Below are 22856 nucleotides of genomic sequence, written 5' to 3' on the forward strand. Positions count from 1 at the left end.
TCATTAGCAACAAAATTTAGATTTTTTTCATTGCTATTGTTTTATTAGCAACGGACAATCCATTACTATATGTTTTTATTAGCAACAAATTTTATCTTATGTCCATTGCTATTGTATATTACGAACAGAATGTCAATGGCTATTTTTTTTTTATTAGCAATGGAATTTTCAGTTTTCTAATTTCAAAATTTGTATTAGCAATGGAATTTCCATTGCTAATTTTTCTTTTCTAATGGAATTTCTGTTGCTATTTCTCATTTACAATGGAATATCTGTTACTATTTTCTTTGTTGATTACCAGTAACTATTAGCTACCGATTTTTTTTTTCCACACAACCTGTATGAGTAATTGCACAAATGGTAAAAATTCTCTATACAAATGATATAAATAATAAATTTTTTTTCCATACAAATACAAATAATATAAATTATCGATACAAATGATTCATAGAATTATTGTCTCATTAAGTACTAAAAATCTATCATTTTCTTCATACAAACAATACGAATTATCCATAAAAATGATCCATCATTCCATTACAACAAAATTTCAATTCTTAAGAATTTCACAATCCATCAATATAATTGAGAATAATAGATAAAGTAAACTAGTACATGAAAATACCTTCAATTACCTTGATTTCTTTTGTTTGTTCAGTTCTTGCCCCAATGTCTGCTCTATTAAAATCATAGAAATTTATGAATATCAAATTAAATTAATTGATGATCATTAAAAATTTATAAAAATAACAATAAAAATTAAGAGACTAAAATCAAATTAATACCTAAAATCATTTACTTGGTGGAGGAATATTTGATCCCAATTTCTCTATCATGAAATTCATCATAATTTGAAATTGATTCTTCAAGTCAGTTATATCCCCTATAGTATTTTTAACCTGACTCACATCATCAGTTAATGATTCAAGCTTTTGTTCTAAACTCTCAATTTTATCATCATTGGGGGAAGTACTCATTAGTGGATGACTAGTGGAAGGACCACACATGGAATCATTTGTGCATGAGGGTGCACTAGAACTTGCATCAAATAAAGCTTTAGAATTTACCATGGTGCCAAACCCATATACATGTGTGTGAGGAGCTATCTTTCCTCCAATTGACGACACCCACGCCTCTAGATCAAACTCAGGATGATCAGATGTTTTATCACAGTATTTCTCGGATAATTTAGCTTTATATTTTTCCTACAATAAGTAAAAAAATGATTACCAATAATTACAAATTTAATTGTACAAAAAATGAATGTAACAATTCAAAACTTAATGTATGAGCTGATAACAATTAACATACATAGACAACTTTGGACTTGTTGTCTACAAAAGCACCATTTCTCTTTGAATGTTTATGGGTTCTCTCAAACAATTCAGGATATTCTATTGGTCGTTGAAGCTTTTTTCCTACATAAGTTTTTTTAATTAGACTAGACAAAATTACTATCACACATAGACAAAATTAAATTCGTGAAATGAATTGAGTGAAATAGTTCTATACCATTAACTTGTAAGTAGCAAGAAATGAATGAGAACTGCTAGTGTGCTTTGTAATACCTCCCACCTTTTCTGTTAAATGATTAATTAATGCTTTTTTGGATTTCTTTTGCGAATTCTCTGTACTCCAAATAGTGTCAATCAAAGCATCCCAAATTTTAGTTGACATCCAACTTCTTTTCATTCCCTTATATTTCTTGATATCAGCAATATTAGTCATACTAACTTCTTGCATAGCTTTTGTTCTTTCACCATTCCATGTGCCTTTCAATCGCTCCTTACATGTCTTTTACTATAATCGCCGTACATAATGATCCTCTCCTAAAGGACAATTAAAATATTCCTAACATTGAACATTAAAGTCATTATTAAAATTCACATAAATAAGAAAGAAGATTTAAAGAAGTTAATCAAGATAAAATAAAATAAACAACACAATTCATAGTTACCCTAAATTTCTTCCACATAACTTATTTTACATCCTCTGGAATTTTCCTCGAAGTCGGCCATAGGCTAGTAATTTTTTTTCTAATTATTTTAACAATAGTTGATGACACTCTTTCTCTACAAAAACACTATGACAAATTAAAGTTAGTCATTAAGACGTAAAAGTATAAAATCATTAAATTAATTAAGCCAATCAACCAAAGAAAAAAAATTGTTTGTGGAACTATCACACTAAATCCAAATTCCTTCTAACTACCTATCTCTAAGAATTGTCAAACTACGTTTTTTTGTATGCATCTTTTGGAGTGATTCTTCCTATAGTAAGACCCCTTGTTTGACATTGTATATCTTCTCTTGCAACACCTTCACTTTGCAGTAGAAAACGCCACCAAAACCGGAATCCAATGTTTCATTTACTATTGACTCCATCAAAGAATTAGGCGGTGCTTCTAGTGGTGGCTCATTATTTATTGATGGTTGAGAGCATGGAGTGTCCATAGAAAATATAGCGGAAGATACCATCAAAGGTGGACGATATGCAGGATTCTTTGTAGCACGACTGTTCCTCATTTCAATTGCTTTTACTTTTACTTTTACTTTTGGTTTTGGGATCTTTTGGTTTAACCATTGCAACTCTGTAAAAAAATTGGGAATATATTGTTAATACTAATCAAATTTGGAAATCTTTAGCTACATATTCAACACTATAACCAATAAATAAAAAACAACTAAACAATATTGGTTAACAATAAATTAGATTTGTTAAAAGATTACATTAATACCAAAACTAAAAATGAATGGAAATTTTAACAACTTTGGTTTAGCACATAAGCTTTACATCGAAGTGAAAGCAAATTCGTGCACCACACTTTGTCATGAAAAAAATATGTAAATTGATAAAACTTATATGAACTCATCCATCATTTGATCGTGTTAATATAATAATCTAAAATGAACAAGAATTCAATAATTTTTTCCCGCATGGAAACAATAATTCAAAACTCAAAATGGATGCAAGAATTATTTTGCAGCATGCTCTATGCATTAAATAAACAGCAAACTTGTGCTCTAATTAAATAAAAAAAAGTTAAAATGAATGCATTAATTTAACTATCAAATTGGTGCTCAAAATTATGTTGCATTAATTCTCAAATTGAGAAAAGTGTGTTGAATGCATCCACCAAATCACATCTCAATATTGTCTCCACATCTTTGCCTTCATTAACCTCGATGTCATCTTCTTGTTGTTTTTCAACAAATGAATTTATCTCTTCAAATATACCATTAGCAAGAATAGTTGGGCTTTCAAGTTCCTCTAAAGGAGTAACATATGTAGGAATACACACTTCATCTTCTTGATAAATATCTCTAACAAAATCAGTTGTACTTTCTTCATGACTATCTTTTGTAGAAAGGTGAAATGCACTCCTTGTCTTTGTTTTAAAAACTGCACACCAATAGCGACGATATTTCTTATTGGAGGGATAAGGATTGTAATAAATTTGTCGAGCTTGTTCGGCTAACACAAATGGTTCATTTCTATGATGTATGGATTTGTATTTAATTTCAACAAGGCCATGAGAAGGATCAAGCTTAATCCCTGTTTCCATGTTAAACCAATGACATTTGACAAGTATAACCTTGTTTCTAACATTAAAATACTCTAATTGGATAATATCCTCCAAGAAACTGTAAAAATCCCTCTCGTAGTCATTGTAAGAACTCCCTTTCACACAAACTCCACTATTTTTTACACTGCGGTTTTGCCCATAGTCTTATGTGTGGAACTTGAAACCATTTATAAAATAGACTTTGTAACATTGTGCAATTCATCCAGGACCATACGACATTTTGACGATGCGAGGGTTAATTTCATCTTTATGTTCAGCCACCTAAAAAAGTGCAAGACGTAGATCATACCCTTTTTTTCTTTTTTCTTTTTACAAATGCATATGTTCTCTAATAATAAAAACATATTAAGACAAAAAATTACAAATTGTCTAAATCATTTTGGAAATCTTGTATCTCATAATTTCTCTAATTCCTTGTCGGAGGTATTCACACATTCTTTTTTCACCCTTTGATCGAACATCCTATATTTAAGAAATTCAAATTGTTCAAAATGATTAAGGAGAATATAAATGTATATTTTGTACTATATACTAGTCACAAGATGATACTTCATATATGGGTATATCTCCTCGCAATTCATAAGCACATATAATTCTGCAACATAATGTTCCTTCTCCTCTAGAAATCCATTATTATTTAGTGGGCCAAGAGGTCGAACATAACGAGTGAAAGTTGAAAGTCATGCCATAGACATCTCCGCCATTGTCATTGAGAGGCACATGATTCAATCTTGTTTCCATATTAGGTTCAAAATACATCGAACAAAATGATGAGATTTCTTCTATGATATATGTCTCACAAATAGATCATTCCACACATTCTTGATTTTTCACCTTTTTCTTTAGATGATGCAAAAACCTAATAATAGGAAAACAAAGTTTAGGTTATAATGGAAAATATTGGAATTAGCATATTTATAATTGACCAAAGAGTATAGAAAATGCTTAGCAATATTACCTTCCAAAGGGATATATCCAACGATATTGGACTAGTCCTCCAACCTTAGCCTCATATGGTAAGTGAATTGGTAAATGCTCCATTCAGTCAAAAAAGCCGGGAGGAAAAATATTTTCTAGTTTGCATATTGTTTCAACAACGCTAACTTCTAATTTGTCCATATGTTTTGCATATATTTTAGTTGAGCACAAATCCCTAAAAAATGTGATAATTCAGTGATTGCATCATATACAAAGTTAGACACCTTATCACAAATAACGGTTGACAGCAAATGTTGCATGAAAATATGGCGACCATGACTTTTCAACCCATAGAACTTGCATTTAGGTTTATTCACACTGACACACCTCTTGAGTGCATGTACCGCAAGTGCACGGGTGTCAAAGTAATAAAGTACCCAATGAATAAAGTAGTCGAATCCATAGGGAAAAGAAGTATTAGTAGTAACTACTTATAAGTTATCTAGTCAGAATCAAGTATATGGTGAAATAAACTCAATCATAAGAATATGAATGCCACAAGCAAGCAAGGAAGAATAGAAATAAGGGAAGTCTCAATCAATGAAGATGAGGTACCCTGACAAGACTTCCCCTAGGATCTTACATGAAGCGCAAGATTTACCAAGTATCTCTAAACTGAGTTAATTAAGTCGAGGAAATCCAAGAATAATGAGTCCTTGTCTCCAGACTATTGATACTAGTCCCCTACGAGGTCCCGGTGGAGAAATCGCTCAATCTCAATACCTCACACCACATATGACCTCAATATACTCTAGGAATTCCTAAGAGTACATCCGATTTGTAAAGGATAGACCTAACCCTACTTCTGTGTAAAAGATCCCTAAGCCCATACAAGGTCCCCGTAGAGAAATCTCTCAATCTCACACCTCACACCGTATATGGTTGCATAAAGCCTAGGGAATACAGAGATAGAATGTACTGATCAGAATTGAAAGGGGACACTCTATTAACTCATGACTCACCATCTCAACCCTCATCAATCTTGAAGTTCTAACCCTAATGGAGACTTCTCTCTCACCAAGGAAAACAAATCGTGCATATTAATCAATCATAAGTTCAACAAGGCAAGAAAATCATAAGAAAGCAAAATTGAAACTCAATTAAACTAGGATTTAATAGAAAACATAAAGTAAATCAATACAAGAATAAGATCCTAGGGTTTACATGCTTAGATACCTACTAGGGTTTAACCCTCCTTGGGGCAAATTATAAAACAAATAATTCAATGTAAATAAATAAAAACCATGGAATAAAATCCCCTTGAATTCGTGATGATGACCTTAATTGGTGGCTTAACGTCTTGATGGATTCCTCTTTGAAGCTAGGTTACCAATGGCTCTCTTGATACTAAGACGAAGAAAGAATCTATCAAAGTTGGTGAAGAATGCCCCCCAAATTCGCCAAAGACCTTCTCTCCAAACCCTAGCCGCTTTGACTTTCAAACGCTTTAAAAAAGTCTCCAAAGAATAGGATAAAAGGGCTATTTATACTCAAAAACCCATGTCCGTCACGTGCCTCCATGTGAGCGTGTGAGCCTCCACGCGGCCGTGTGGGCTGCAGAACTGGCCACATGAGCGGGTGGAAATTTCACCCGGCTCAAGTGAAAAGTGTTTTACTACAGTACTGATACAGTGATTTGCTATAGTGCTCTTCATAAAGAAAGCTCCAACACTCTTCTCTTGAGGCCACATGGATGGACACATGTCCGTGTGGTAGGTTATGAGGCTTCTCATCATCTGATCAACATTGGGATGGTTCTTGAATTCTTTACACAAGTTGGGCATGGGAGTATAACTGCCTTTAGTGCGCTTCCAACTCACAATCCAGCTTGAATTATTTTGGAAGTTGGCATTCAACCCTATGTGCATGAACTCCTCATTGTGTTTTGATCCTTATATTGTGCAAAAACTCCTAAAAAGTGCCTTCATAACCTATCTTTGCTTCTTTTCCTTCTCTCAATGCCTTCACAACCCATTTGCACAAAGAAACACCAAATACAATTTATGAGACATAAAACATGATAAAAATGATACTCAATGCATGTAAAACATATAAAAAAATATATTTACTCAAGCACTTATCACACACAATGAGATATATTCGAATCAAAACCATCAGGAAGTTTTAATTGTTCCAGCCACGTACAAACACGCTTTCTATCTTCTTTGCTCAACATGTACAAGGCTCTTGTTTTGCTTTTATGTTGTCTTTTGTTTTGGCCTTAATATCCATCATCGTATTGAAGACATTCTCAAAGACATTTCATTCCATATGCATTACATCTTAATTATGGCGAATAAGACTTGTGTGCCAATAAGGTAACTCGCAAAAAAAAAAAAAAAATACTTTTCTTCAGCCAATTATAACTTTCTCCAAAACCCATAAGCTGCTTCATTGCATTTAGTCCGACATGTGATATTTGGAAAAAAAATTCAACTGTGTCAATATTTCTTGACCTGATAGTCGAGGAATTGGATAGTCATGCTCAACTTTCTTTTTAAAATTATATTTTTGACTTTTAAAGGGATGATCACTTCATAAAAATTGGTGATGAAAGTAAAAATATAAAAACATGGCTTTCTAGCATGGACTAATCTGAAGGACTTAATATGTTCCATGCAATAAGGGCATAACAAAATTCCATGTGTACTCCAACCAGACAACATATCATATGCCGGAAAATCATTAATTGTTCATAATAATGATGCTCTCATTGTGAATTCTTTTTCTTAGAGGCATTATAGGTTAAAATACCATCATCCCATAATTATTTCAACTCATATATCAAAGGCCGCAAAAGCACATCAATGTTTTGGCTTGGACTCTTTTTCCCCGGGGTTACCATATTAAGAAATATGTATGGCTTCTTCATGCACATCCAAGGAGGAAAATTGTAAACAACAATCATTACTGACTAAGCATAATATGGTTTTACTACTAGTCCAAAAGGAATAAAACCATCTGCACATAAGCCAATTATCTCATTTCGGGGTTGGTTGGTCGATCTTGCAAATACAAGGGTCGTCAAGTAATACCCCTCATGCGAGCATGAGGGGGTTGTATTCCCAGGGACCGAGTAGCTACTCTTACTTCCTCTTCCCATGTTGTTTAACCTACAAGTTTGAGTGATATGTTGAAATTACAAAGCAATAAGGAAAATTCTACTTAGATGTCTATAGTGAAGGAAAATCATGGGTAGGAATCAAGAAAGGAAAGTGATCACGGATAAGGATCCCTTAATTTGGTATGAGTATTGATACAGAATTTCTTCCGACCAAATTCTCCTATAATTGTAATGAGGGTAAGGGACTTCTCAAATTAGGGTCAAAACACAAACTGGGTACAACCCTAATGTTGGAGGGGTACAAAATACCCGATGATCACGGCGTATTCGTACATGTATCCCTTCCAAGCTAGGCGTGTCTAATACAAGGATGATGGTCATGCAAATTAGTATAACCTAGAAATCGATACACAGAGTTCTCATGCATACCAATACCTTAAAGTACACCAAGCATGGATCACAAACACACCAAATGCAATAAAATAAGTTATAGCATCCAATCTACACAAGTTCACCCCCAAAGTTCACCTACATCCGGTAACCTTAGAGTCTAGTTGTTCATACTAGCAACATACAAGATAAAATCTATGAAAACAACTAAATAAAGCAACATCAAATTCCCTCAAAGGTAAGAGGCCGAATGACGCTTGGGATCCCCAGTAGAAAGGCTTCCCTTGTTGTCTTCAACCTTCTAAAATTGTGCCCTAGGAGTAGATCTTGCCAAATTACGCTTTCCTCGTCGATTTCCACCTCAGAGATACCCTCTCTTGCCTTCTTCTACCCCGGATCAAGAATGGTGATGATGAGCTCCAAGAACAAGGCTTTCCCCCTCCTCAAAAGATGCCCTAAAACTCCTTTAAAAACTAATCTCAGGATGGCATGCCGTGTGGCTTACGGTCAGCAAACGGGCCGTGAGGTCCTCAATCATTCTGCTGATTTTCCTGTAAGTTGCTACAGTGACTGCTACAGTAAAACCACTACAGTAAAAATTATTTTGTAGTCGGCATGTAGTCATCTTCATGGTCGTATGGTTGCCCGTGAAGAATTCTAAACTTAGCATTTTTCTTCAAGTCTTTGAACTACAAGCCGCTACAATGTTGCTACAATGCTCGGGGCTCTAAAACGCCATTTTTGGTGTTGATTTCTTCTTGAATTACGTTGTTGAGCTTACCTAGGCTTCTTTTATGCTTGTAATATGAAAGAAACCAATTAAACCATAAAGGTCATCGATTCATCAAGAAAATACACAAATCATGCGCAAGAAATACTTATAAAATACATACATTTAGGCATTTATCAGGGGTACTTGAGTAAAAGATGGATATGTTTCATTAAAGTGCTGCCATACCTCCCCATCAACATGATGTCTAAGCACTCTATCAGTACTTTGATTAGTTGCATGCCAAGTCATGTATTCAGCAGTCTTTACTGACATATAAAACCTTCGAAGTCTTGATATTAGTAGAAAATAACATAAAATCTTGCATAGAATTTCCTTTTGCTTCCCCTTTTTTGATTTCCATAAATTGTCTCATATTATACCAAGGATGCCCACAAACGGAACAATGATTAAGTTCAACAACTTCTTTATAAAACAACATGCAATTGTTTTGACAAACATGAATATTCTCATAACTAATACCAAGATTGTTCATCTTTTGTTTTGTTCCATAAAAGTTATCAAGTAAGCATGCATCTTTTGGGAGCATATTCTTAATCATCAACACAAGATGATCAAAATATGCTTTTCTCATGTTAAACTCAGACTTAAAATTTAGTAGTTGTGATAAAGCTGATAACTTTGTATAGTTGGCAAAACCTTGATATAATGGTTCAACTGCATCATGCAATAAAGAATAGAATGCAGCTACTGATGAGTGCACTTTATATAGATATTTTTTATACCCTACTGTGTGTTTTACTTATACTCTTAGCATATTTTTCTTATAAACCAATATTACTTGAGGTATGTTTGCTAATTATTGCAGATAATTAGACTTTGGGCCAAAAGGAAAGATTAGAGATGAATTCTAGCACAAAATGGTATTAGAATACACTTTTCAGGATAAGCACAGTCTGAAGCACACCCTTGCTTGGAAGCATGGGCGTGCTGAGTCCCATGCAATTCACAGAAGTCTACACAAATCAGAGAGCATGGTTTTACTACCCCTAGCACCAACGTGCTGAGGAAACAAGGTCAGCAATCACGGGGGTGCTTTCGTCCGTGCATTTTACTAAAAATCTCATGGAAACAAAAGCATGGATTCAGTGTTCCTTGCACCAGCATGCTCTCAAAGTACTGGCTGGAAGCATGGGTGTGCTTGTGCCCGTGCATTTTACTGGAATTACACCGAGAATTACTTCCAAATATCTTGAGCTAAGCACAATCAAGAGCATGCCCGTGCTTGCACTGAGAAAGGGGTATTTATGCCATAAAGTTAGATTTCAGGGGACGCTTCTTCTCTCTTTCGGGTGGTGCTAGTTAAGGTAGTGGTCGGCATCATTAAGGGCCGGATTCATAGTGGAGATAAGTGCAGGATAGGAGCATTGCAGTGACGATCATTGTCAATCCTTCTCTGATGTGATTGTGAAGCAAGAAGGGAGTTTGATGGATAATCTTTATTTCTCTTAGTGTTTTTTTCTGATTGATTGTAGAACCTTGAGGGGTTAACAGTCTTTCGGTCTCCCAGATTATGAACCTTGACAATATGATGTATTGATTTTTGCTATTTTACTATTGAGTTTCCTTGAGAACTCCCTTTTGTTTATTTGGATTATCTTATGTTGATTGCCATTGATGTTTGTATATTGCAAAACTCAACATGGGGATTGCCGCTATCTGTGTGAGCATTGATGTGGCGTGCATGCCCCTTATAATTGCAATTGCAGTAAAGAGTGCATGTTAACCTTAGATTGATTTCTCACTATTTAGAGGATAAGCTTTATTCGTCTAGCTAAGGCACACATTAGGGAAGGGGTTGAGTCCGCTCCGAGCCTTGAGTGAGAGCGTACGTTATCAAACCCTCTGTAGATGGTCACCACGGTCCAAGGAGATGTCCATGTAGTTAATAGCATAGTCAATACATTTGTTAAGGAGATTAGTCCGGGTACTGTCCTTCCCATTGCTATCTCTATATCCTAAAACCCTATCTCTTCTCCCTTTCTTCTTTTCCTATTTTTTAGTAGTTTTAATTAGTTCAAATCCAATTTGTTGAATCGGCTAGATATTAGGAAATGAACGAGTATTGAGAGCTTTTTCCAGTCCCTGAGGAATCGACTACCTGATCCCATTGGGTACACTTTACTACTTTATGACCTGTGCACTTGCAGATATGCAAAATGGCGTATTAGCAGGCTTGGGATTTGGTTCTTCTTCCATCAAACTTGAGCTATTAGCATGATAAGGAAGAATATTAAAAGTTGGGCCCATTAAATATATAATCATCTGAGTATATGGATTTCGGAATTCCACTTTAGACTTGTGTCAACATATTCATCTCCATATCTAGAAGATTTCCCAATTTCATATTCTCCATGAGAAGTCCAAGTTGTATAACCAAGGATAAATCCATTATATAAAAGGTGTCTACGAATTGTATGAGCAATATGAAACATGCTATTTTCACACCGACAATAAGGATATCTTATAGAATCGCCACTTGCAATGCCATTTTGAGAATATGCAAAGGCAATAAATTCCTCTACTTCCTTTATAAATTCATCATTGATGAATGATGCTCTATCCCTACTTCAATACATCCAAGACAGATCTCTAACTATGTTGTAAGTCTAACAAGAAAAAAAACATAACATTGTATTAAAATTATTTGTACAATCAAAAAGTATTAAAATAATCAATTATTTGTACAATTAAATTAAGGTAGCATAATTTCCACTTAATTTCAAACCGGCATAGTTATACAAATATGAGTGAAAGTTCAACTTGCAATTCCATCAATAAATCCATGCTTAAAAAGAACAAACCAATAATAAAATTGAAATCATTTGATAATATTAGAATGTGATAAAATTAATGTTTTTGTTTCAACATAACTCCAAATTGCAATTTATGATAAATTAAAAAATGGTAAAAAAATGCGTACGGTTGACAAGGGCATAAGATCCAATTTGAGAAGCTTGTGAAGCCCAAAAACTACCAATTACCAGAGAATCTGAAGTTTATGATTAACCTGAATCTGCAATCACCAAAGAATTGATTGAATAAATTAATTCAAATTTTGATAAAATACAAATAAACCATACATGATTGCCTATTAAGCATTAATTAAACATTTAGTTATATATTTGTTATTGATGAGTAAGATAAAAAATGGTGTTGTAGTTATTTTATTAATTGTAAAAAAAATTAAAAAATCTCGTTTGGATTCACAGATCATGCAATTTAAACAAATAAATATTTTATTCCTATCATTAGATTCACATAGAATAGCTATAGAACGGACAAGCTTTTTCTTTAAAGAGTTTTTGGTGTATATTGTCTCAGACAATGCAATTTTCAGACTATAGAAAAAATTGAAAAACAAAAGTTTACATTGAAAACCATAACTTTGACTATTTGTATAAAGACACTCTACACATATGTTAATTTTGTTTTTTAAAATAAACAAATCTTGATCTTTGAATTGCATGATGAAAGTATTTGCTTTTAATTTAAAATTATTCTAGGCAATTAAAAAGGCGTGACTAAATGCCAACAGACGCATATGCCCTGTTTCAAAGCTCTATCTTAAGTACTCAAAGACAAACAATACCAAAACATGGCACTAAACTAAGGAGCCGGCTCCATGTGATACCTTATGAGTCCTCACCTTCCCTTCCAACCTCTGCTGATGTTTTCATGTGTAACACTATGGTTTTTTCTCTTTTAACCATTTGCCTGGTGTTTTCATGCATAAAAGCTAGCTTTTTTTTCCCAGATAAATGATAATTCTCTGTTTTCCTGTTTTCTCGGCCAGCTGTAAACAATGCTGCTACAGTAATTTTTGCTACGGTGTTTTCTACAATAATCTGCTATAGTAATGGCCTGAAATACTCTCGAATCCATACTTTCATCGAGGTAACACAAACGGGCACACATTTACGTCATGGATCGCCTTGCTTCTTTAATAACGAATATGTTGGTGAGATCTTGTTCTTTATACACAAGTCGGAATTCTTGAATGTGACTGCCCTTGTGCCCCTCCAAATAGTTGTGTTAACTTGAGTACGAGGAGGTTGGCACACATTCTTGCATCTAGAACCCGACCTATGTCTTCACGTTTGAACCTTAGCAAGATTTCCTCCAAATTAGTGCATTACGACCCACATTGGCTTCTTTCTCTCATAATCGACCTCACAACCCTACCTGCATGAAAGTAACATAAATACACCGATATTAGCGTTAAAACCCGAGAAAAGTAATGCTCAACACAAGGAAAGAACGATTCGCATTCTTATCGCACAAGCACTTATCAACCCCTAGTGGGTACTTGGATATTTGTGAACCCTAGGATGTATTCGTTTCATTGAACCTTTTTATTATGCTTTCAATTAATTGATGTTTTATTTGAGTTCCAATCTTATATGCTTGATTGTGTGAATACTCCCTTAGAGTGACACTAGGGTTGAGAGTTCTTGTTGGTAACTCTTGTGAGTGTGTGACACACCACGAGAGTTAGATAAAGCTAGATTGGAGAGGGTTGAGAGGGTGAGTTGAGAGGTAGAGGAGCGTCCCCTTTCCCCTCCGGTGTGATTTATTCTACCTCCATTTCCTCGAGCTCTTTGTGATCATAGTAGAGTGAATGGTCTAAAGGATGACATTCCGCTGGGGCTTAGTTGTAGGGACAACGGAGTGAAGCGTTGAAGTGATTTTAGCACCTAGGGCTTAATTGTGGCTAGGGACCTTCCACCTGGACCAAAGGGTTAGATCTACATCTAGGAAGAGGATTTATCACTTGGAATCCCTAGAACTCATTGCGATTTTATACGAGTACAAGGTTAAGAGGTTATTCAATTTTCTCCTCCGGGACATGTATAGAGTTAGGCATTGTTGACCTTAGATTTAGGACCGTGTATTTAAGGATCTACACGACTCATTAATGCATTAGTTAGAAAGCATAATAGAGGGTTTTTGCACTTGAAATGATTGCCCTACAATATTCGGGTACCCCACTTATATCGATTGCCTTACCTCCCCTTTACTTGCACTCTTTCTCTTGTTTCTTTTACTTTTGTTACATCACATTATGTCACACAAATCACTATTCACTTTTCATTTAGTTAAGAAACAATTTAAGTTTTTTTATTCCCTACTCTCTGTGGATACGATACCCACTCATCTGGGATTTATTACTTCGATAAACCCGTGCACTTACAGGACATACGCAAGGGGCATTTTGGAAAATGCTACCTTAGAGGATGTGTGAAGCTACTACCATCTTTGAAATTATTGTTACTTTTTGTAGATAAATAAGTCCCTTATACTTAGAACTTTGAGGAGTATACCTTGGGTTGACTTGAGTGAGTTCACACACTTACACGATTTCGGGTTTGTTGTCCTTTTTTATTCAAGTTTTGAGATAGGGTATTGATTTTTTCGTATTTAGTGTTGAAATTTCCCTTACTTGTAGAATGCTCTCTTTGTATGCTGTGGTGAACCTAAGGCCAAGCACTTCCAATATTTCCTTCGTCTATGCTTTAATGTTTAAATTTTTTGCTTGAGGACAAGCAAAAGCTTAAGTATGGGGGAGTTTGATAAGTGCTTGTGTGATAAGAATACGAAGTGTTCTTTCCTTATGATAAGCATTACTTTTCTCGGGTTTTAATGCTAATATGTGTGTATTTATGTTACTTTCATGCATATAGGGTTGTGAAGCAGAAAGTTAGAGAAAGAAGCCAATGTAGATCGTGAATGCACCATTTGGAGGAAGTCTTGAGAAGGTTCAAACGCGAAAACATAAGTCGGGTTTAAGACGCGAGAATGTGTGCCAACCTCCTTGTATTCAAGTTAGCAGAACAATTTGGAGGGGCACAAGGGCAGTCTCATTCAAGCATTTTGCCTTGTGCATGTATAGCAAGATCTCCACCAACATGTCCATTTATTGAACAAGCAAAGTGATCTATGTCATAAACGTGTGCCCGTTTACGTTACCTCGATGAAAACATGGATTCGGGAGTGTTTCAGGTCGGTATTGTAGCATGGTACTATAGCAACACTGTAGCATGTACTGTTTATAGCCGGCCAAAGAAGGAGTAAAACAGAGAATCCACAAGAGCATGGGGAAATTCCACACGCCCGTGCAAAAAATCCATAGGGGTGCCCACATGGGCGTGTGGATTCCCAATTCTAGCCCTATTTAAGGCCTATTTCAGCCCCGATTTTAGCATTCTTTTCTCCACCTTTTCCCCAACTTGAGAGAGGGATGCGGCTAGGGTTTTGAGAGGTATTGGCTAGGGATTTGGAAAGGTTCTATGGCTCTGACATCGCGCTCCGTTTGGAAGAAGGTTAGTGGGAGAGCTTTAATCGGCACCGATCCAGCGAGGTGTATCCTAGGCCGGATAAAGGGACCCTTGGATTAGTAGAGGACTCTCCACAAGACCATCACCACTACTATCGAGGGGGTTTTCTATGGATTCTTTGCTTTTACATTCGATATCATTGATTGTAATTAGCTCCATGGAGAGCTAAACCCCCTAGTGGGTACTTGGATATTTGTGAACCCTAGGATGTATTCGTTTCATTGAACCTTTTTATTATGCTTTCAATTAATTGATGTTTTATTTGAGTTCCAATCTTATATGCTTGATTGTGTGAATACTCCCTTAGAGTGACACTAGGGTTGAGAGTTCTTGTTGGTAACTCTTGTGAGTGTGTGACACACCACGAGAGTTAGATAAAGCTAGATTGGAGAGGGTTGAGAGGGTGAGTCGAGAGGTAGAGGAGCGTCCCCTTTCCCCTCCGGTGTGATTTATTCTACCTCCATTTCCTCGAGCTCTTTGTGGTCATAGTAGAGTGAATGGTCTAAAGGATGACATTCCGCTGGGGCTTAGTTGTAGGGACAACGGAGTAAAGCGTTGAAGTGATTTTAGCACCTAGGGCTTAATTGTAGCTAGGGACCTTCCACCTGGACCAAAGGATTAGATCTACATCTTGGAAGAGGATTTATCACTTGGAATCCCTAGAACTCATTGCGATTCTATACGAGTGCGAGGTTAAAAGATTATTCAATTTCTCCTCCTGAACATGTATAGAGTTAAGCATGGTTGACCTTAGATTTGGGACCATGTATTTAAGGATCTCCACGACTTATTAATGCATTATTTAGAAAGCATAATAGATGGTTTTTGCACTTGAAATGATTGTCCTAGGCTGAACAATATCCGAGTACTCCGCTTATATCGATTGCCTTACCTCCCCTTTACTTGCACTCTTTCTCTTGTTTCTTTTACTTTTGTTACATCACATTTTGTCACACAAATCACTATTCACTTTTTGTTTAGTTAAGAAACAATTTAAGTGTTTTTATTCCCTACTCTCTGTGGATACGATACCCACTCATCTGGGATTTATTATTTCGACAAACTCATGCACTTGCGGGACATACGCAAGGGGCGTTGTCAGCCGTTTTTGCAGGATGTTGTGTGGAGACATTTAGTATGAGCCAAGGTCTACTAAGGCCTCCCTACTCATTCTCCTAGTTCATAGGTACATTCATGCTATTCTTAGCAGGTCAGTGAATGGGTGAGGCGATAGCACTAGTGTTTTGAGCATACTAGATCTCCTTTACCTCTACTCCATGGTACAAAGTTTTTCTATTCACTTGGGATATATACTAACTGACTATCTGTGACATAAAGGCCAGTATGTACAGGTGGAGGTACTGTTTGCTAGGTCATATGTCACATGACTCATCCGTGGGATGGGTCTTGTAGAGGTCATTCAAGGAGCCGAGAAGGTTATCATTCCTTCACCACTAGGCTTAGAGACATTACACATGATGGGTATGGTAAAGAGGGCTACTCCTAGTAGGTATGTATTGGTTATGCTTTTTCTAGATGATTCCGAGAAACGAGAGTGATGAGCCTGAGGATGCACAGCCAGGTTTCATCATTGCATCCTGTACCTTTGGAGACCGAGTTTTCCCCAGCAGCCGAGGAGATACCACCGATGTCCGCACATCCATCTCCTCGAATCTATGATCGTTTAGAGAGGCTCGAGAATACTGTGGGAGTCATTCAGACCAATCTTGCTATGATACGTATGATGCAGACAGCAAACCATACCGAGGTAATTACTCACATGCAGAGTTTTATCTTACTGTTTTTTGCTATCTTGCATGTATCGAGTTTGTGCTTCATCATGTTATCTTTATAAACTTGTTTTTATTGTGTTTGTGATGAGCTTCACTGAAGCCCCCTTTTTGTATATGTCTAGATGGTCTTGTGAGTCTTTTTGATGATGAGTTAGTAATTGGTATGGCCATGTGGCATTTCCACATGGTCTTGTGATCTTCACAACCCATTGGAACTCAACTTCTATTGATGTAGGCTCTACCAAATTTTTGCACTCGGATTTTAGGAGAGTATTGTTTCAATTGCCCAAATTCATGTGTGTTATTTTTATTATCATAATCTTTATTGTGTTTACATGCATACATTGAGGGTAATGTACATCTCAAGTGTGTGTGTGTGTGTGTGTGTGTGTGTGTTTGATATGGGGAGGGAGGTTCACATTACACATGTTTTATACTTATGTGTTCCAAGTTCATGCTGATGTAGCCAATGGCAGTTTACCTTAGATACGAGGGTTGTATTCTTAAGTTTAGGAAATTTTAAACATTGAATGCCATCATTCTTAGTTTTACTCAAAATTTCTTAGAAATGTTTTGTCCAATTGGCTATCTTGTACACTACTCGCTCATTAAATCCATGAAAACTCTAATTCAGTACTTTTGGGACTGTAATTGCATTCTTTTAGTTTAAAAATAATAATAATAAAAACAAGGATGTTGTTTTGCTTGTACAAAGGGGTTGCAAAGAGCTACCACCTATGATGTATGAAACTACTCTCATAAGTAGGATACTAGATATGCCCTAATGAGAGAAAAAGCTATCTAATAGGATGAGTAAAAGCTACTACACTGTATAAAAAGCTACCACCTCGAAAGTGTAAAAGCCACCCGGGAGGTATCTTGGAAAAGGGCTACCTTAGATAAGTCATTGCTAATAAGAACTCCAAGGAGTGGACATTGGGTTGACATGAGTGAGTTTAGACACACACACGCCTTTGGATTTTAATTATTTTTTATTTGAGTTTTGCTAGAGCATTGATTTCTCTCATTTAGTGTTTGATATCTTCCTCACTTCTAGAATGCTATTGTTGTACACTTTTGGTGAACCTAAGGCCAAGCACCTCCATATCTTTTCTTTGATGTTAATATGTTAATTTTGCTTGAGAACAAACAAAGGATTAAGTGTGGGGGAGTTTGATAAGTGCTTGTGTATGCATATTAATTAATATGTTTTACTTACATTGAGCATTGCTTTTATCATGTTTAATGGTTCATTATTGTGTTTTTGTGTTCTTTATGCATTTAGGGTTGGTATGATTGTTTCCTTCATGTCTTGCTGGTCCATGAGATCAAAGTATTTGCTTTCCAGAAACAATCATACCAACAAAATCTTAACAATTACTCTCAAATGTTTAGCAAATGTTTTTACTTTGTACTTTATTTACTGATAAATAATGAGATGGATGAAAGATTCCTTTTAACATTAGAAGATACATTTTAGTTCATTTTGGGAATTACCAAGTTCTCTAATTTATTAATGCTCTTCAATCAATGTCGGATAATGATTTGATGTTTTTTTGTTTTCTTTGACCTTTATTATGAATCATTCAATTTATAATTAATTAAGCTCAATGTAGAGCCTATTAAAATAAATTTTGGAAATCAGTTCATACTTCTGGGTGTCTGTTGTAAGTTTTTTTTGTTATTCATTGCTGTGTTATTTCGTGTTTCTTGAGGTTGTATTCAATTCTAATTACATGGCATGTTTGTTTTTCCATTTTGGTGATGTTATTATTGTGTATTTCTATTTTTTTGTTGTTTGTAATATTCCTTGGGTGTTTTGGTTGGATTTGTTTATAATTTTTGAAATTGTTGATTTATTTCATTGCATTTCAGATGTTCCCCATGATTTTTTTCTGTTCAAATTTGATTGTCCTAAATCATTTGAGTTTCATGCCATGTTTAAGCTAGTTGTATCGGTTGTTATTCATGACTTTTTTGTTTAACTCTTTGTATCTGTTGTTCATTTAATTTGTTGTTGTTCAGCTTAAAATTATGCAACATTTGTGGATGTATACAATTTCCTCCATGCCTTTGAAATTCTTTTGATTGGCAGTTATTGTTTTCTTTAGTACATCTGATTTTATGTTCTTAATTTGTTTTGTTAAGCTTTGCTATATTTTAGTTTAACTCAGTTTTATTTGGCCTGGTGGCATTCATTGATATACTTGCTAACTTGAGCAGTTCTCTAGTAAAGTGGAATGCTTGCTTAGTTTTTCTTTTGGGCAAGAGCAAAAGATAATGCTCACTTGGCCTGTGTCTATAGAATCTGCTGTCTCACCTATCAAAGTAATATCAACTTACCTTATTTATATATTTAATAAATTCTTGATGGATCTGAAACTCTACCTATATTGGGTTAAATATACTCATCCCTTGCATTTTCTGTTTTTAGCCAGAATGTAAAAAGTGATTCATTTTTTGTATATTCTCCAGATTGCTTTTGATTATGTTAACTGTTCGTATATGCCTTTCTTGAAAATGTTCATTTTATATCTTATACAGGTTATTGGAGTTATTTACTTGATATTGTGGTACTCTTTATTAACAATCTCTAGTCTATAATGATTTTATTCCATCATTTCTTTTCAAAGGCTGAGTCCTTGAAAATTTTAATTGATAATTGTGCATTTCTGAATCTTGTTTCATGTTGAATGTTTTCTTGCATCTTAGATTATCATTCTTTCATTCTTTATTAATTGAAGTTATCCACCTGGTCTTTTATAGTTAAAGTGAGGTGAAGTGGAGTTGATCAAGTCCAATCTGAATTGCATATTTTGTTTCATTAACTTGTATAGTAGATTAAGAAAGTCGGTTTCATGTTATTACAAGACTTTGCCTGGGGTTTTACTTTTAGTGTTGGGATGGAATTTTGGAACTTGGATATTTCTAAGTAAATTTACATATAAATTAAGGTATTAATAAATTATAAAATTTTTGACATTTATTTGTTATGTGATTATTGCTTATTTATTTAATTATGTTTTTTCTACTTGATCATTTATTTATTTAGAACAAGAGCTCCACCAACGTGTACACCATTGAAGAAGCAAGTGATCCACGACGTGAACGTGTGCCCGTTGCGTTACCCCGATGAAAGTATTGAATTGGGAAGCTATTCAGGCCGAATACTGTAGCAGAGCATTGTAGCAACATTGTAGCATATATTGTAGTAGCATTGCTCACAGCCGGCCGAGAAACCAGAGAAACAGAGAATCCACACGGGCATGTGGAAATTATCCATGGCCGTGTGGAAATTCCGCACGGGCACGTGGAGCATCCACGCCCGTGTAGTCGCCCGATTCCAGCCCTATTTAAAGCCGATTTAGCCCCGATTTTGGTATTCTTTTCACCATCTTTTCCCCAACTTGAGAGAGGGCTTTAGCTAGGGTTTTGAGGGGTATTGGCCAAGGTTTTGGAGAGGTTCCACGGCTCCGAAATCGTCATTCTTTAGGAAGAAGGTTGGTAGGGGAGCTTCCGTCGAGGCGTATCCTATACTCGGACGAGGGAATCCTTGGACGATGAGTAGAGGACTTTCCACAAGACCATCGACACGACTATCGAGGGGTTTTTATGGATTCATTGCTTTTACATTCTATTTCTTTGATTGTACTTAGCTCCATGGAGAGCTAAACCCCTAGTGGGTACTCGGGTATTGTGAACCCTAGGATGTATTTGTTTCTTTGAACCTCTTTTTTATGCTTTCAATAAATTGATGTTTATTGTGAGTTCCAACCTTGAATGCTTGATTGTATGAACATTTCCCCTACAGTGACACTAGGGTTGAGAGTTCTTGTTGGTAACCTTGAGAGTGAGTGACACACCACGAGCATTAGACAAATCTATGTTGGAGAGGGTTGAGAGGGTGAGTCGAGAGGTACAGGAGCATCCCCTTTCCCCTCGACGTGATAGATTCTACCTCCGTTCCTCGAGTTCTTTGCGACCATAATAGAGTGAATGGTCTAAGGGATGAACTTCCGTTGGGGCTTAGTTACGCGTGCAACGGAGTGAAGCGTTGAGGTGATCTTAGTATGTAGGGCTTAATTGTGGTTAGGGACCTTCCACCTGGACCAAAGGGTTAGGTCTATAATTAGGAAGAGATTTATCACTTGGAATCCCTAGAGCTCATTGCAACTCTATGCGAGTGCGAGGTGTTGAGATTGTTCTATTTCTCCTCCGGGACATGTATAGAGTTAGGCATAGTTGACCTTAGATTTGGGACTATGTAATTAAGGATTTCCATGACTCACCATTGCATTGATTAGGAAGCATAATAGAGGGTTCTTGCACTTGAAACAATTATCCTAGGTGGAGCATTATCCGGGTACCCATCTTTATCGATTGCCTTACCCCCTTCTTTACTTTTGCTCTCTTACTTGTTGCTTTTACTGTTGAGAATTGAATCATTATCACACTCATTATCACTGATCTTTTACATAGCTAAGAATCGAATTAAGTATTTTTATTCCCTACTCCCTGTGGATTCGATACCCGCTCACCCGGGATTATTACTTCGACAAACCCGTGCACTTGCGGGATATACGCAAGGGGACCTTGTCACTTCCACATTAGTTAAGGAACAACGTAAGTGTCTTTATTTCCTACTCTCAGTGGATACGATATCCACTCATCTGGGATTATTACTTCGACATCCTTGCACTTGCGGTTTACACGCATATTCGGTCGTGTCAAGTTTTTGGTGCCGTTACCGGGGAATAGGCATTTGGAGATACTTTGCACTTTGTTTTCTTAGCTATTCGTTTATTCATTCTATTTCATATTTTCTTATTCTATCATCATTCTGATTTCTTTTTCTTTCTTTTTGGCTGTAGCTCCAGGTTATGGCCCGAGGGAACCCCTCAATACTGATTGAAGGAGATCCCGAGCTTGAACATACACTGAGAAAAAAAGGGAAAGAACCTGTGCAAGAACAGTCTAATCTAGCTGATTTGGAAGTAGAAGAATCTGAAAACATAGCAGAATAGAATGAGAAATGGTGGATATTATCCGATTATGCCAGACCTTTAGTGTTGGGGACACAATCGAGCATTGTGCGTCCCCCGATTATAGCTCAGAACTTCGAGTTGAAGCCGGCATTCATCCACATGTTGCAGCAATCCGTACAGTTCAATGTTTTGGCCGATGAGGATCCAAACAGTCATATAGAGAACTTTCTCAAAGTGTGTGATATGCTAAAGATAAACGGGGTGACGGATGATGCCATCGAGCTGAGAGCCTTCCCATTTTTCCTTAAAGGGGAGAGCGAAGCAGTGGCTACACTCATTACCTAGAGCCTCGATTACTACATGGGAGAAGATGGTAGAAGCTTTTCTTGCCCGATATTTCCCTCCCGAAAAATCCACAAAGCTTAGGAATGAGATCTCGTCCTTTGTACAGTTGGAATTGGAGTCTCTATATAAGATGTAGGAAAGGTTCAAGGAGCTCCTGAGAAAGTGCCTGCAACACGGATTCCCGGAGTGGATGATTGTTTAGACCTTTTACAATGATCTGAATTTGAGTACAAGGCAACTCTTGGATCCGGCAGCAGGAGGTACCTTAGGTAGCAAGACCCCCGATGAGGCCCGTCAATTAATTGAAGAAATGAGGTTAAACAGCTACCAATGGAATACCAGGGAGAAGAAAAAAGTGGCCGGCCTCCATGAGATAGATGCAGTAACTTCATTGGCAACTCAAGTGGAATCATTCAGTTAGAAGTTAGATCTCCTAACATCGAATAGAGTGGCGGCCTTGACTACTTGCACCGGGTGTGGTGGAGAACATGCTCCCTCCGATTGCCCGATCTCTATTGGTGATGCATCTTCGGTTGAGAATGTCAATTTTGTAGGTAATAGTATGAGGAATCAAGGAAACCCATACA

General features: G+C 36.2%; 1 non-coding gene across 1 annotated transcript; it reads right to left on the reverse strand.

Moving 5' to 3' along the window:
* Positions 1-22342: 22342 nt before the first annotated feature.
* Positions 22343-22449, reverse strand: LOC120281569. Its single transcript, XR_005542712.1, has one exon. It is a non-coding gene; the product is annotated as a small nucleolar RNA R71 (small nucleolar RNA).
* Positions 22450-22856: the final 407 nt, after the last annotated feature.

This window comes from Dioscorea cayenensis, chromosome 2 (assembly GCF_009730915.1).
Source record: "Dioscorea cayenensis subsp. rotundata cultivar TDr96_F1 chromosome 2, TDr96_F1_v2_PseudoChromosome.rev07_lg8_w22 25.fasta, whole genome shotgun sequence".
Taxonomy (NCBI): domain Eukaryota; kingdom Viridiplantae; phylum Streptophyta; class Magnoliopsida; order Dioscoreales; family Dioscoreaceae; genus Dioscorea; species Dioscorea cayenensis.